Here is an 11,332-nt window from a genome sequence, read left to right on the forward strand (position 1 = left end):
CCTTACTTTTAACATTATTTAATAGTCCACATAATTTTCCTTACCTTTCTTATCTGTCTTGATGGCCTGAGTCTCCACTTTGGAATATAGGCCTTAGGAAGGTAGGGATATGGGTCTGTGTTATCTGCTGATGTATCCCAGCCCTGTAACAGTACCTGGCACATAATAGCACCTCAGTAAATCTGGCGAGTGGGCAAAAAGGACCCTGATCTGCCCCACAGCCCTGCCCGTGGGCCTTGACCCAAGCCCTGAGGCTTTGCTGCGCCCTCGTGCACAGCCCTATGCAAGTTCCCTTCACCACTCTACTCCCTCCACCCCCGGCCCTATTCTCACCCTTGGGAGGGCCTGGAACCCCTGGCACTGTTTAAACTGCTCCACAGGGCCAAGGAGAGTGGGCGGAGCCGTGGCCGGAACCCCTGGACACCTGGTCTGCGGCAGTCTGGGCCAGTGGTCAGGCTGGAAAGTAGAACCATGAGTGGTCAAGCCAGAGGGTGGCACCAGCTACCCCAGAGGGAATCCAGGTCCCATTAGGGAACCAGCTGGGTGGCCCCTGGCAAAGCACTTTATCTTAATGCGGCTCAGTTTTTGACATCTGTAAACGGAGAGAATTAAGTAATATAACGAATGGGAAGTGTTTGGCCCCGTGGTTAGCCCTGGACTGTTAGAAATTATTACCTTTATATTGAAATGCTAGGGCTGAAAGGAAAACTAGAGCTCATATGGTCCAGGAGAAGCATTGTTTATTGTTGTTATTGAAAAACATTTCCCCACACACAGTTTTACGTGGAAATTCAACTTGTAAACGAAAGACAAGTTGCTCTGGTAGAAGGGGGAGCGGGGAGAAGAATCACGTGGGGCCCTACATTACACAGCAGGACCTCCGAGGAGCTTCAAAGCTGCTCTTAAGCACCCATGAAGCCACTGATGGTGGTTGATACCCTCATTTCACAGTTGGGGACACCAAGGTCCAGAGAGGAGAAGGGCCTTGTCCGGGTCACAGGACGTTGTAGCTGAGCTGGGCCGAGCTTCCAGACCTTGTGATTTCACATCCAGGGTTCCCTCCAGGCTCTCTCTGCTGCCCCCCAAACCTTTCACAAGTTTATTTTTTGGCTGTTTAGTGAAGGGCCTAAGGGGTCCTCATGAAGAAAAATATCCTTTCCCCTCATTCAAATCACCATGAGCTTCCAGGAGGAGGTGGAGCCGGAGGAAGTGGGGAGGTGTTTTGGAGGAGACTTAATGCCATGTTGGAGAAGAAATCTCAGAGGCAAAGTCAAGTTGGTGAATTTGAGGAGCTCTGTAGACAAAGCCAGGGTCAATCTGATGTCACAGAGCAAAGACACCAGAGGCGGTTTGGGGAATTATTGTGAAACAAAATTGAATAATCAGTGAAAAGTACTTTGAAGGTAGCTAAGTGCTAAATAAATAACAAGAAGCTTATTGTCATCAATATCATCTTGACACTTTATATTAATCAACAGGCCTGGAAGGGATTCTAATTAGGAGAATTAATGCTATGAATAAAAATCGTGAATAAAAATGACAAAATGCCAATTTCTGGGCCCCATCTCTACTAAGGAGGCTGCTTTGGGGTCACTGGTGCACCCAGTGTTAAAGATGAATGAGATCTCTCCCTTACTTTGTTGCTCATAAGGAAAATTCATTACCATCTTTTGCTCTGGTTCTGTCAGAGAATTGAGAGTTATTTATTGATCACTTGTAACACTAATTACATTCTAGGTCTTACCTTCAAAATTTGAAGTGTTCATAATTAACAAAAGTATCTCAGAAATGAATGAAGGTGACGTCCCCTCTTTTCTATAATTATAGCGAGAGTGAGGTCTTTCTTTTGCAAATAATCTCATTTGATACGATGTAAAACTGAGATCATTTATGAAGATACCAATCTTGGTTCCATGCATTGTGGAGACTGGTGGATGTGACTGATAATCTCCAAAGATGACCATCAATTCCTTCCCTCCCCACCATTGCTAGCTGCCCCACATGGAGAGATGGAGTCTATTTCCCTCACCTTTGATGTGGGCTGGCCTTGGTGATTTGCTGGACAACAGAATGCACGGTACTGATGTTCTGAGACTTCCAAGACTAAATCATAGGAAACCTCCCAGCTTCTGCTTGGGCCTCTTGGAATGTTCACTGGGGCTACTCCCTCTAGGAGCCCAGCTTCCAAATTCTGGGAAAGCCAAGTACGTGGAGAAGCCTTGTATAGAAGCTCCAGTCAATAGCCCAACCGAGCGCCCAGCCGACAGCCCATATATGCTGCTTTGTGAGTGAGCCATGTGGGATGTCCAGCTCAGTCGAGCCTTCAGATGACAGCAGCCCCAGCCGCTATGTGAATGCAACTGTCTGAGAGAGTCCAAGTGAGACCTGAGTCCAATCAACACAGAGACATGAGAGATAATTGCAAAGTATTGTTTTAAGCCACTGAGATCTGGGGCTATTTGTTACATCACAATAGATAACCAGAGCATGTCAATACAGCGTGTATTCTGTTTCCTGTTGATATAAATCTTTCTGCAGAAATATAATTTGAGCAGAAATATAATTTGAACAAAAGGATTTTGTAAAACTCCTGAGACTTTGGAGATTTTTTTGCCACGTCCTGTGAAAATAATCTTTAAAGAGAAACCTGCAATTTGGACCAGCCATTTCCTTGATGATAATGCTGTAATGGGCATCTCTGTATTCGTAAAGAGCATAAATGCTTGTAAGATGCTCTGTCAGATCAGGACAGGACTGCTGGACTTTCTTCTCCCACTTACATAATGGGACAAACATACAAGCCCATGACTCTGTAAGATTTCTTATTTTAATAAGTCTTTTGTCATTTAAATTCACATGGGAAATATATGTTTTCCAGTGAACTCCTCAGGTGGTGCTGGTGTGGGTGGTCCATGGACCATAATTTGAGAAACTTCAGTACGTTGGCTGTGCCTGGGGAGGGGGGCAGAGTAGAGCCCTGGGTTCTTTCTTATCATTGTCTTCCTACACCCCACCAACTTTCTAGCACCATCTTTGCACACTACCCATATCCCTGCCTGTGTCTGTCTCCAGGCTTTTTCTAGCTGCCCCGAAGGAAAGTCACCTGGATTCAGGATAGAATCAAGGACCAGATCCTCTCTGCTATCCTGGGACCCCCACCCCACACTCTGTCCAGAAAGCTTCACCCTCCCCCACTGCCTGCTGCTGCTATTGCCCTTGCCTCAGTTCTGGGCATCTCACTGTGCCCTCCATCCATAGCCACCTGATTCTTGGGAGCTCCGTCCGCTGACCTCAGAGGCTAAGAGATACCCAGTGTGGGCCTGAGCTTGCACCCTCTCTGTGGGTCTCACTGCAGGAAATGATAGCAAAGTTATTTCCCTCTCCCAGCCCCTGATTGCCTTAATCAACCTCATAGGGCTTTTTATAAAAAGAAAAATAATATTTATTTTATAGTTAAATAACTAGGATTACTCACTAATGAGAAATGTGCATCTGTTCACACTGCCCAATTTCTTAATCCTCATTTTATTTCTTTTTTTTCAAAATAGATTTTAGGGTATAATTGATATTTAAAAACTGCGCATATTTAATGGGCTTTTGTAAGGATTAAATGAGTTAACACAAGCAAAGGGCTTGGAACAGCAATCGTTGCATGTGAAGGGGCTCACGAATACTAGTTGTTACTATTATTGTTGTCATTATTATTAATCAGAGTTTCTCTAAGGATTGCAGTAAACGTACACTTTCTTGGAAGTCCCTATAGTTTTATCCTAAAGAAGTAATGTGATTTTGCACCTTCATCCACCATAGATTTTTATTGGCCCTGAAATAACGTGTTTTAAATTAGACCAGAAGGAGAAACTAAAACTGGTCCCAGGTTTCTTCTATGGCTTCTGTCATTGCCAGCCCAGCACCCGAACTGGAAATGCTTACCTTTAAATTGCTCACCTCTCTCACTAGTTTGCCCTGTGCTTTCCCGTCACAATCTCATCGCAACTTCTTGACATCCTGAGGGTGCAGTTTAGACAAATCCGCTGCTGTTTACAGAGTGTGCGTGGTTAACAGGGCCAGGTCCGGAGTCAGACTGCCTGGGTTCAAATCTCAGCTTCTCTACTTACTAGCTGTGGTGAGTTGCTTAACTTCTTTTAAGCCTCAGTTTCCTCATCTGCCATATGGGGTGAGGATGGTTAATACTGGGGTTGTCACGTTGTAAGGAATAAATCAGGTAATCTATGCACAGTGCCTGGCAACAAAATAGTGTTAGCTCTGGTTAGTAAGGGTCCTGATGGCAAACCCTGGGACCCAGCATTTGTCTAAGACCCTCTCCATGGTGAGCCTTGTGTTAGATGTATTGTCAGGTGTGTGTGTGTGTGCACGTGCACGCGTGAGTGTGTGTGTATGTGTGTCTCTCCAATTCAGTGGTTCCCAGTTGGGGGCAATTTTGCCTTCCAGGGCACATTTGGCAATGTCTGGAGACATTTTTGGTGGTCACTATTGGAGAGGGGGAGCGGCTACTGGGTAAAGGGTGGAGATGCTACTAAACATCCTACAAGGCGCAGCACCGCCCCTACACTCCAACAAAAACGTATCCAGTCTAAAATGTCAATAGTGCTGAGGTTGAAAATCCCCGTTCTGATTAGAAAATAAGCTCCACGAGGACAGAGGCTGCGTCTCTGTCCACCAATGTATCCCCAGACTGTAGCAAAGTGCTTGGTCCTCAATAAATCCTTGCTGAATGGATGATTGATTGACATGAATGAATGACAATCAAGGCTCTCAGGGGGTAGAGACCTCTGTGGGGCTGGGTGAGCAGCACACGGTTTGACTGCAGACCTGTTCCCCTGCTGGAGGATTCATCAATCCTGGGACAAAGGGTCCCAAGACTGAGTCGGGGTAGAGGGCTGGGCTAGGGTGAGCCCCGGGACGCAGGCCTCTCAGGGGGCTGGCTGGTGGATCGAGGGTTCATGCAGTCTACACCAAGCATACAATTCCAGGACACCAGTCAGGAAACTCTCACACAGCAGCCATCAAGAGCAGAGAGTCACCTCCACGTCTCTGGTGTGCAGGCCCCTGGGAGACAACAGTTGGGTTATTTTTCCATCAGCAATGTTGAGTGGTTTTGATGGGGGCTGGAGGGGGTGCTAGGGTTGCTCGCAAAGCACTTAGGACAAATCCTCTAGAATCTGCTGATTCCAGCAATCTCCCTGTTTTGTTTTGTTTTTTTTTTTTCTTTAGTGATCACTTCCTGCCCTGGAAAGTGCTACCTGCCAGCATTTCTGCAAATTTGAGAAGAGAATCCACATCAGCGAATTCCAGCAACCCCCTAAACTCTGGCCCAGAATCCTTTTCATGGAAACCAGCAGGCAGAGGCCTGGGTCCTCCCAGTCCCAACCTCTCCCTTCCATTTCCTCTGCTCCTTCCCACAGAGCCGTGAAACCCAGTGCACAGTGAAGGTGCAAGGCAGAGACTAGGGGTGCTGTCCTTAGAAACCGCACCTTCACGAGCCTCCTCTCAAGATCACATGACATCGGCTGACAGAGAGGCCTTGGAAGTGGACCCAGAGCATCATTCAGCCAAGCAGTGACTGAGGGCTTTTCATGCTTGTAGTGGGATCCCACTTGCCGGCTTGAGCTTTTCCATGGGTGCAGGTCTGAACTGATTTACTTTCAGGCTTTGAGAAGTGCGAAGTAAGCTTTGAGATCAAGATGTGTATGCATCAAAAAAATTTTCAAGAACTGAATTTAATTTTACTTGAATTTAACAGAAGAAAAGGAAATTGAGGTTATGCTAAATGAATTGCTGAACTTCAGATAAATTGCTCTTCTCTACAAGATATTAATTGAAGAGATTCTTTTAAGGTGATAAAACAGAGCACGGAAAAATTAGGAGATTACAGTCATTATAGTGTTTTTTTAAAAACTCCATGTTTTATTTTGAAGCAGAAGAGATTGATACCCTGCTAAGAAAGAGGAGGAAATTAACACCCTTAATAATGTTCACACTTTCCTTCCCCACCTCTGAATACTATTATTATTCACTTTGTCCAAGTTTATAGCATCGACATTCTGTCTGACACCACAAGCCTTTTGTGACAGATGTTGTTCACCAAATCCTTCACCCTTTCTTTCTCCCCTCACAAATGGACTACACTCCCCAGTGTCCTTTGTGATCAGATGCACCTGCGCTTTAGATGATGGCCTGTGAGCAGGAGCGCCATGTGCCAACTCCCTGGCCCGTGAAAACGGCAGCGGGTGATCCTCCATGCTCCTTCCCATCCCATGTATGCAAGCCCAGGGCACCTGGACGCCCATGCTGACTACCATGGGGCAGACACCTGGAGCCCTGAATCACCAATTAAGGAAGAGCTGCTGTCGAGGAGGAAACAACTCTTTTGGAATGTATGTGATCCAGACAGAAACTTCTATCATGTTTGAGCCCATATATATTTTGGGTGTGTTTGTTAAGATAATTTACATGAGCTTAACCAGCACTCTTGTTCTACAATTAAATGGACACAATAATCACTACAGTTTTTCCAGTTCTGAGTGTTTTATTTTGATTGGCTGGTTTTATTCACCAACCAATAGATTCTTTCAGGAAAACCCATAATAATAATGGCTAAAATGTCCTGAGCTCTTACTATGTGACAGACACTGTGCTAATTACTTCCATGTATTAATTCATGTGATTTTTTCAACAGTCCTATTTTGTATGAATGCCATCCCCATTATACAGATGAGTAAACTGAGGCACAGAGAGGTTATATAACATAACACAGCTGATAAGTTCCAGAGCTGGATTTCACCAGTTCAGGCAGTCTGGCTCTGAGTTCATTGTCTTCCCCTCTGTATTAAACCTTTCAGGGAGTTATATTCCTTAACTTCTTGTTTGGTTCATTGTCTTACTTTTTTTTTTCTTTGTAATTGCTTGTAATACCCTTTTATGTGGTACCAAATTCTATGAATATATAAAATCTCAACTCCCTATTTTTCTGGGTATCTTCCTCTTAGAATCGTCCCGCTCTTTCTTTCCAACTGGATTAATTGCTCTCCAGGCCAACTCTTTTAGCTGGAATTCTGAAACTTCCTTCAATCAACCTCCTAGGTTGTGTGCCACATTTTTCTCTTTCTTTGGTCCAAGGAAGAAAACTTCATTTGCTGGAGCACATCCTCAAGTAACTTCCTCAGAAAAATGACTGTGAGAGACAAATGTTCTGGGTCCTGGTAAATCTGAAAATGTCTTTTTTCTTAACTTAAGACTCTAATAAGTGCTACTGACCACTTGAACATAGAATTCTAGATTGGAAATTGTTCTCTCTCACAATTTTAAAGGTATGCTCCATTTTCTTTTCTGCTGTCCAGTTTCCGATGCCAATCTGAGTCTAATTCCTTTGAGAGCAATCTTTTTGTTTGTTTGTTTCTCTTTAGAAGTTCTACTCTTTACAAGATCTACTCTTTACACTTGGGGTTTGGAAGTTTCACCACAGTGTATGTGGGTCCCTTTCCATTCACTGTGCTGGGCATTCTGTGGGCCCTTCAGTCTAAATACCTGGTCTGTTGTCCTGGGGAATACTTTTGTTCTTTTCATTTTCCCAAGTCTTTTTCTGGAACTCCAATTAGTCAGATGTTGTGTTTTCTGAATGAGTCTTTCCTGTCACTTCTTTTTCCTCATATTTTCTATCCTTTAGTCTTTTTGTTCTACCTTCTAGGGATTCCCTTGACTTTATCAATAAACCTTTTAATTAACTTTTAATTTTGGCAGTCATCTTTTCACTTTTCAAGAGCTCTTTATTATAGCAACTTTGCTTTGTTTGGTTGCAACATCTTCTCAAAGCTTTCTGCAGAAATTTTGAAAACTACTGTCTATTACCTGCACCAGCTCCATTTCCTTTAGAGTCAACTTTACCATTTATTTATCACATGCTTTCTGTATGGCTGGTATCATAACTGATGCCATCTTGGGCCCTTACTGTTTCTCCTGTCCTTTCACTGACCCTACCCAGGACTGTACTGTGCAGTAAATCACTTCTCTGTCATCAACAGCTTTCTAGTTAATAGATTTTGTTTAATAATCATTAGGACCAGGTGGCCTCTACGCTCTGTTAGTCCCCAAACAATGAAGAAAACCTTCCCTGACATATTCCTGGCACCCACGAGACTAGTTACCCATTTGTAAATCTTGACTTAGGAATGCATGTCCTGTTTCCAAGCACCTACCCCCATACCCTAGGTTAACCAGAAATTTGTCCCAGTGGCCCCTTGGCAGTGCGGAGTGCAGCTGGGAATGCTTCTGGATCACTGTCTGCCTAATCCAGATCCCACCCTGTAAGTTACCCTACAGTAAACTGATCCATTGACTTTATGGAGTTGCCTGCCTCATTTTTCGGTCTCAGTATGCTTTCTCAGTTCGGTGAGCCATTTTCCTTCTCTCTGTCCTCCAACACTTTCTCTTCCATGTTGCAAGTTTTTCTCCTTTTTCTCCCTGGGGGCTCACTTGTTTTTTAGGATGAAGCAATAAAAAGGTGATGGAGAGCTATGTACCTAACTCATTGACTGGTGAACCTGGTCTCACTGTCAAAGGGCAAGGAGCTAGTTTTTTCCACCAGGAGGCTCTGAAATGACAGGTTGCGGAGCCCACGGACTTCATGAGTGGCCACAGCACAGGCCTGGGCAACCAGCATATGCCATCCCCATAGCTACAGTGACTGCTTCAAAGTAGGCGCTTGGTCCAATGAGACTCAACTCTAGGAATTCTACTGAGACCAAAGGAGAAAGCAGCTCTTTCTACTGGGATTTATGACTGTTTAGAATAATGCAAATCAGTACTCGCCAGATGCCACCTTGTAGAGGGGGTCTGTTTGAGACACAAGCCCACAAAGGAAAGCAGAAACCAGAGGTGAGAGGAAATGCCAATTCCTGGATTCAGTTATGCCTGAAATCAGCCCAACCTTTGGTTACATGAGTTGCTGAATTTTTTTTTCCTTGTCTTATCCAGTTTGAAAAAGAAATTCTATTATGTGCAACCAACAGAGTCCCAAATAAAGTAACTAACCAGTTACCTACTGACCTTTGGCAAGTCCTTCCTCCTTTCAAAACTCAGTTTCCTCATCTGCAAAATGAGGGTGAGTATCCCTGCCTCCCTCGAGGACTGCAATGAGGGCCGAGTGAGAGGCCGAGCGTGATCACCCTTTAAAAACTGTAAAATGCTCTAAAATGCAAGCAATTGACACTGCAGTGATTCATCCTTTCATTTCATCCCTTTGGTGGAGTAGGTTTTTCTTTTTATTCCAGCCAAAAGCATCGCTAAATCTTTGTTTCTATGGAAAACTAAAACCAGCTAAACCAAACGAAGAGGACTTGGCCTTCCAGCTCCCACTGGAAGGAAGAAGGCTTGGGCTGGAGTATTAGGCAGACGCGCTTCTCCAGGAGGTAGCTGGAATGATGGGTTTCTTACTTAATATTTGTTCAGTGCTCTGGGCCTCTGAAGGGCCATGGAGTCTCTAACTGGGCTTGTTATTGATGTTTAGTGAGCCATAAAACTCCAGTTTCCTGCCTGCGCCCCCCCAGCCATAAAATCACTATTTGCTGCAGCCTGTAAACACCCCACGGTCAGCGGGCCGCACTCCCGGTGCCACAGGGCTCGTTAACAAACATCCCGCAAAGGCCTGCTGACAGCACCTCCCGCCCCTCTGTTCGGCCTTGCAGGCTCCTCTGACTTGCCCCCCAGCTGTGGACTCGACAGGCCTGGTTCTGCCACTGACTCGTGTCTCGAGCAGCAGCCTTGCCCCCCAGGACGGGCGGGACTGTGTGTTGGGAGCAGTGGTCTCGAGGGCCCGTTGTGTCTGACCCCGAACATGTAGCATCAACCCCCTCCGCTCGCCACATGGCGCTCGAGTCAGCCCATCTCAGGGCGAAGGAACGGCAGGAGCCGCCGACCCCAATAACGCCTCAGCCTTGATGACGCTTTGCTCAGGTCGCACCCCTTGGCCTCACGTTAGGAAGCCCCACTGGGGTGAAAGGTCTCAGAAGCCTGGCCCACACCTTCACCTTCTCTCTAAGGGCCCCTGTCTCTGGCCGCCCCTCTGCACACTCCCCTCTACCCTGCAGCTTCTATAGCCTCCACTGGAGTCAATCCTGTTTTGTGCTTTCCCACCAGGTGGGGTGCTAACCGCCCACCTGAAACAAGAGGACAGGCCTAGGCGCCTGTGTGGGACGTGCCTTCCTCTGCCGGGTTGAGGGCGCCGTAAGGGCATCCAGCTTGTCTTATTTATCCCCGAGCCGCCAGTGTCGGGCTTCGGTTCAGGTACTCGATGACTTTCTGAGGGAGATAGAGATGGAGAAAAGGAAAAAGATAAAGGAAGAGTAGAAGCGAGGAAGATCCTGAGCCAGATAGAAGCCACTGGGTTTCTAAGACAGACCCACTGGCTATTCTATGGTGTCTTGAATATTGTTTAGTTCCTGGAATATATTTCTCTGGGGGATACGATTAAGAGAAAGTTTGGTGTACAGTTGAGGGCACACTAAACAGCGAGCCAGGAGTCTCTGGGTGACCTCTGGCAAGCCACCCTCTTTTTAGGGCCTCAGTTTCCCTGCCCGTCAAGGAAGAAGTTGGCATTTCTCTCTTGAGTCTTCTTTGCCTGACACTCTGAGAATGAATAAAAGGTGGCCAATGAGGCTAGTCTTTATTCGTTCATGTTTTGAACTAACAATCATTTATGAAGTATCTTTATTTTCAGCAGCTCAAGTTCCATGAGCTCCGTTATCTGGCCAAGGCGGGTATTTGTGTGTGCATTTGCCATCAGCTCCATTTCACAGATTGGAGACACCCAGGCCTGGAAAGGCGGTGTATAGGCAGCCTCCTACCACATCACTGACCACAGCCCAGGGGGGCAGTTTGGAGCACAGGCTCGGAGTCAAGCAGACCTGGGGCAAATCCAGCTCCACCCCTTACTAACTACAGGACCCCTGGCAAGAAGCTTGTCCCAGAGCCTCAGTTTCCTTATCTGTAGAATGGATTAATAATACTTACCGCATAATTGTTGTCAGGATCAAAGGAGGCAATACATGAAATGTTCTTAGCACATGGTCTGGCACCTGGTTAGCAATCAATAAATGGTAGCGAGCAATACTAGTAGTGGTGGTAACCGGTGGTGACAGTGGTGGCATGGGAATGGGGCAGGAGATGTGTGATTATCCTGTGGATCCTCTTATAGGGGGCAGCTAAGATGAGCAAAATTCTCGGACTTCTTGCAGACCCTCAGAGACCTGCCACCAATGTCTTTTTGCACATGTGACACCAGGCAGTGTCCCGACAGTGATGAAGAAGCCACAGT

Source organism: Balaenoptera ricei, chromosome 8 (assembly GCF_028023285.1).
Source record: "Balaenoptera ricei isolate mBalRic1 chromosome 8, mBalRic1.hap2, whole genome shotgun sequence".
NCBI lineage: Eukaryota > Metazoa > Chordata > Mammalia > Artiodactyla > Balaenopteridae > Balaenoptera > Balaenoptera ricei.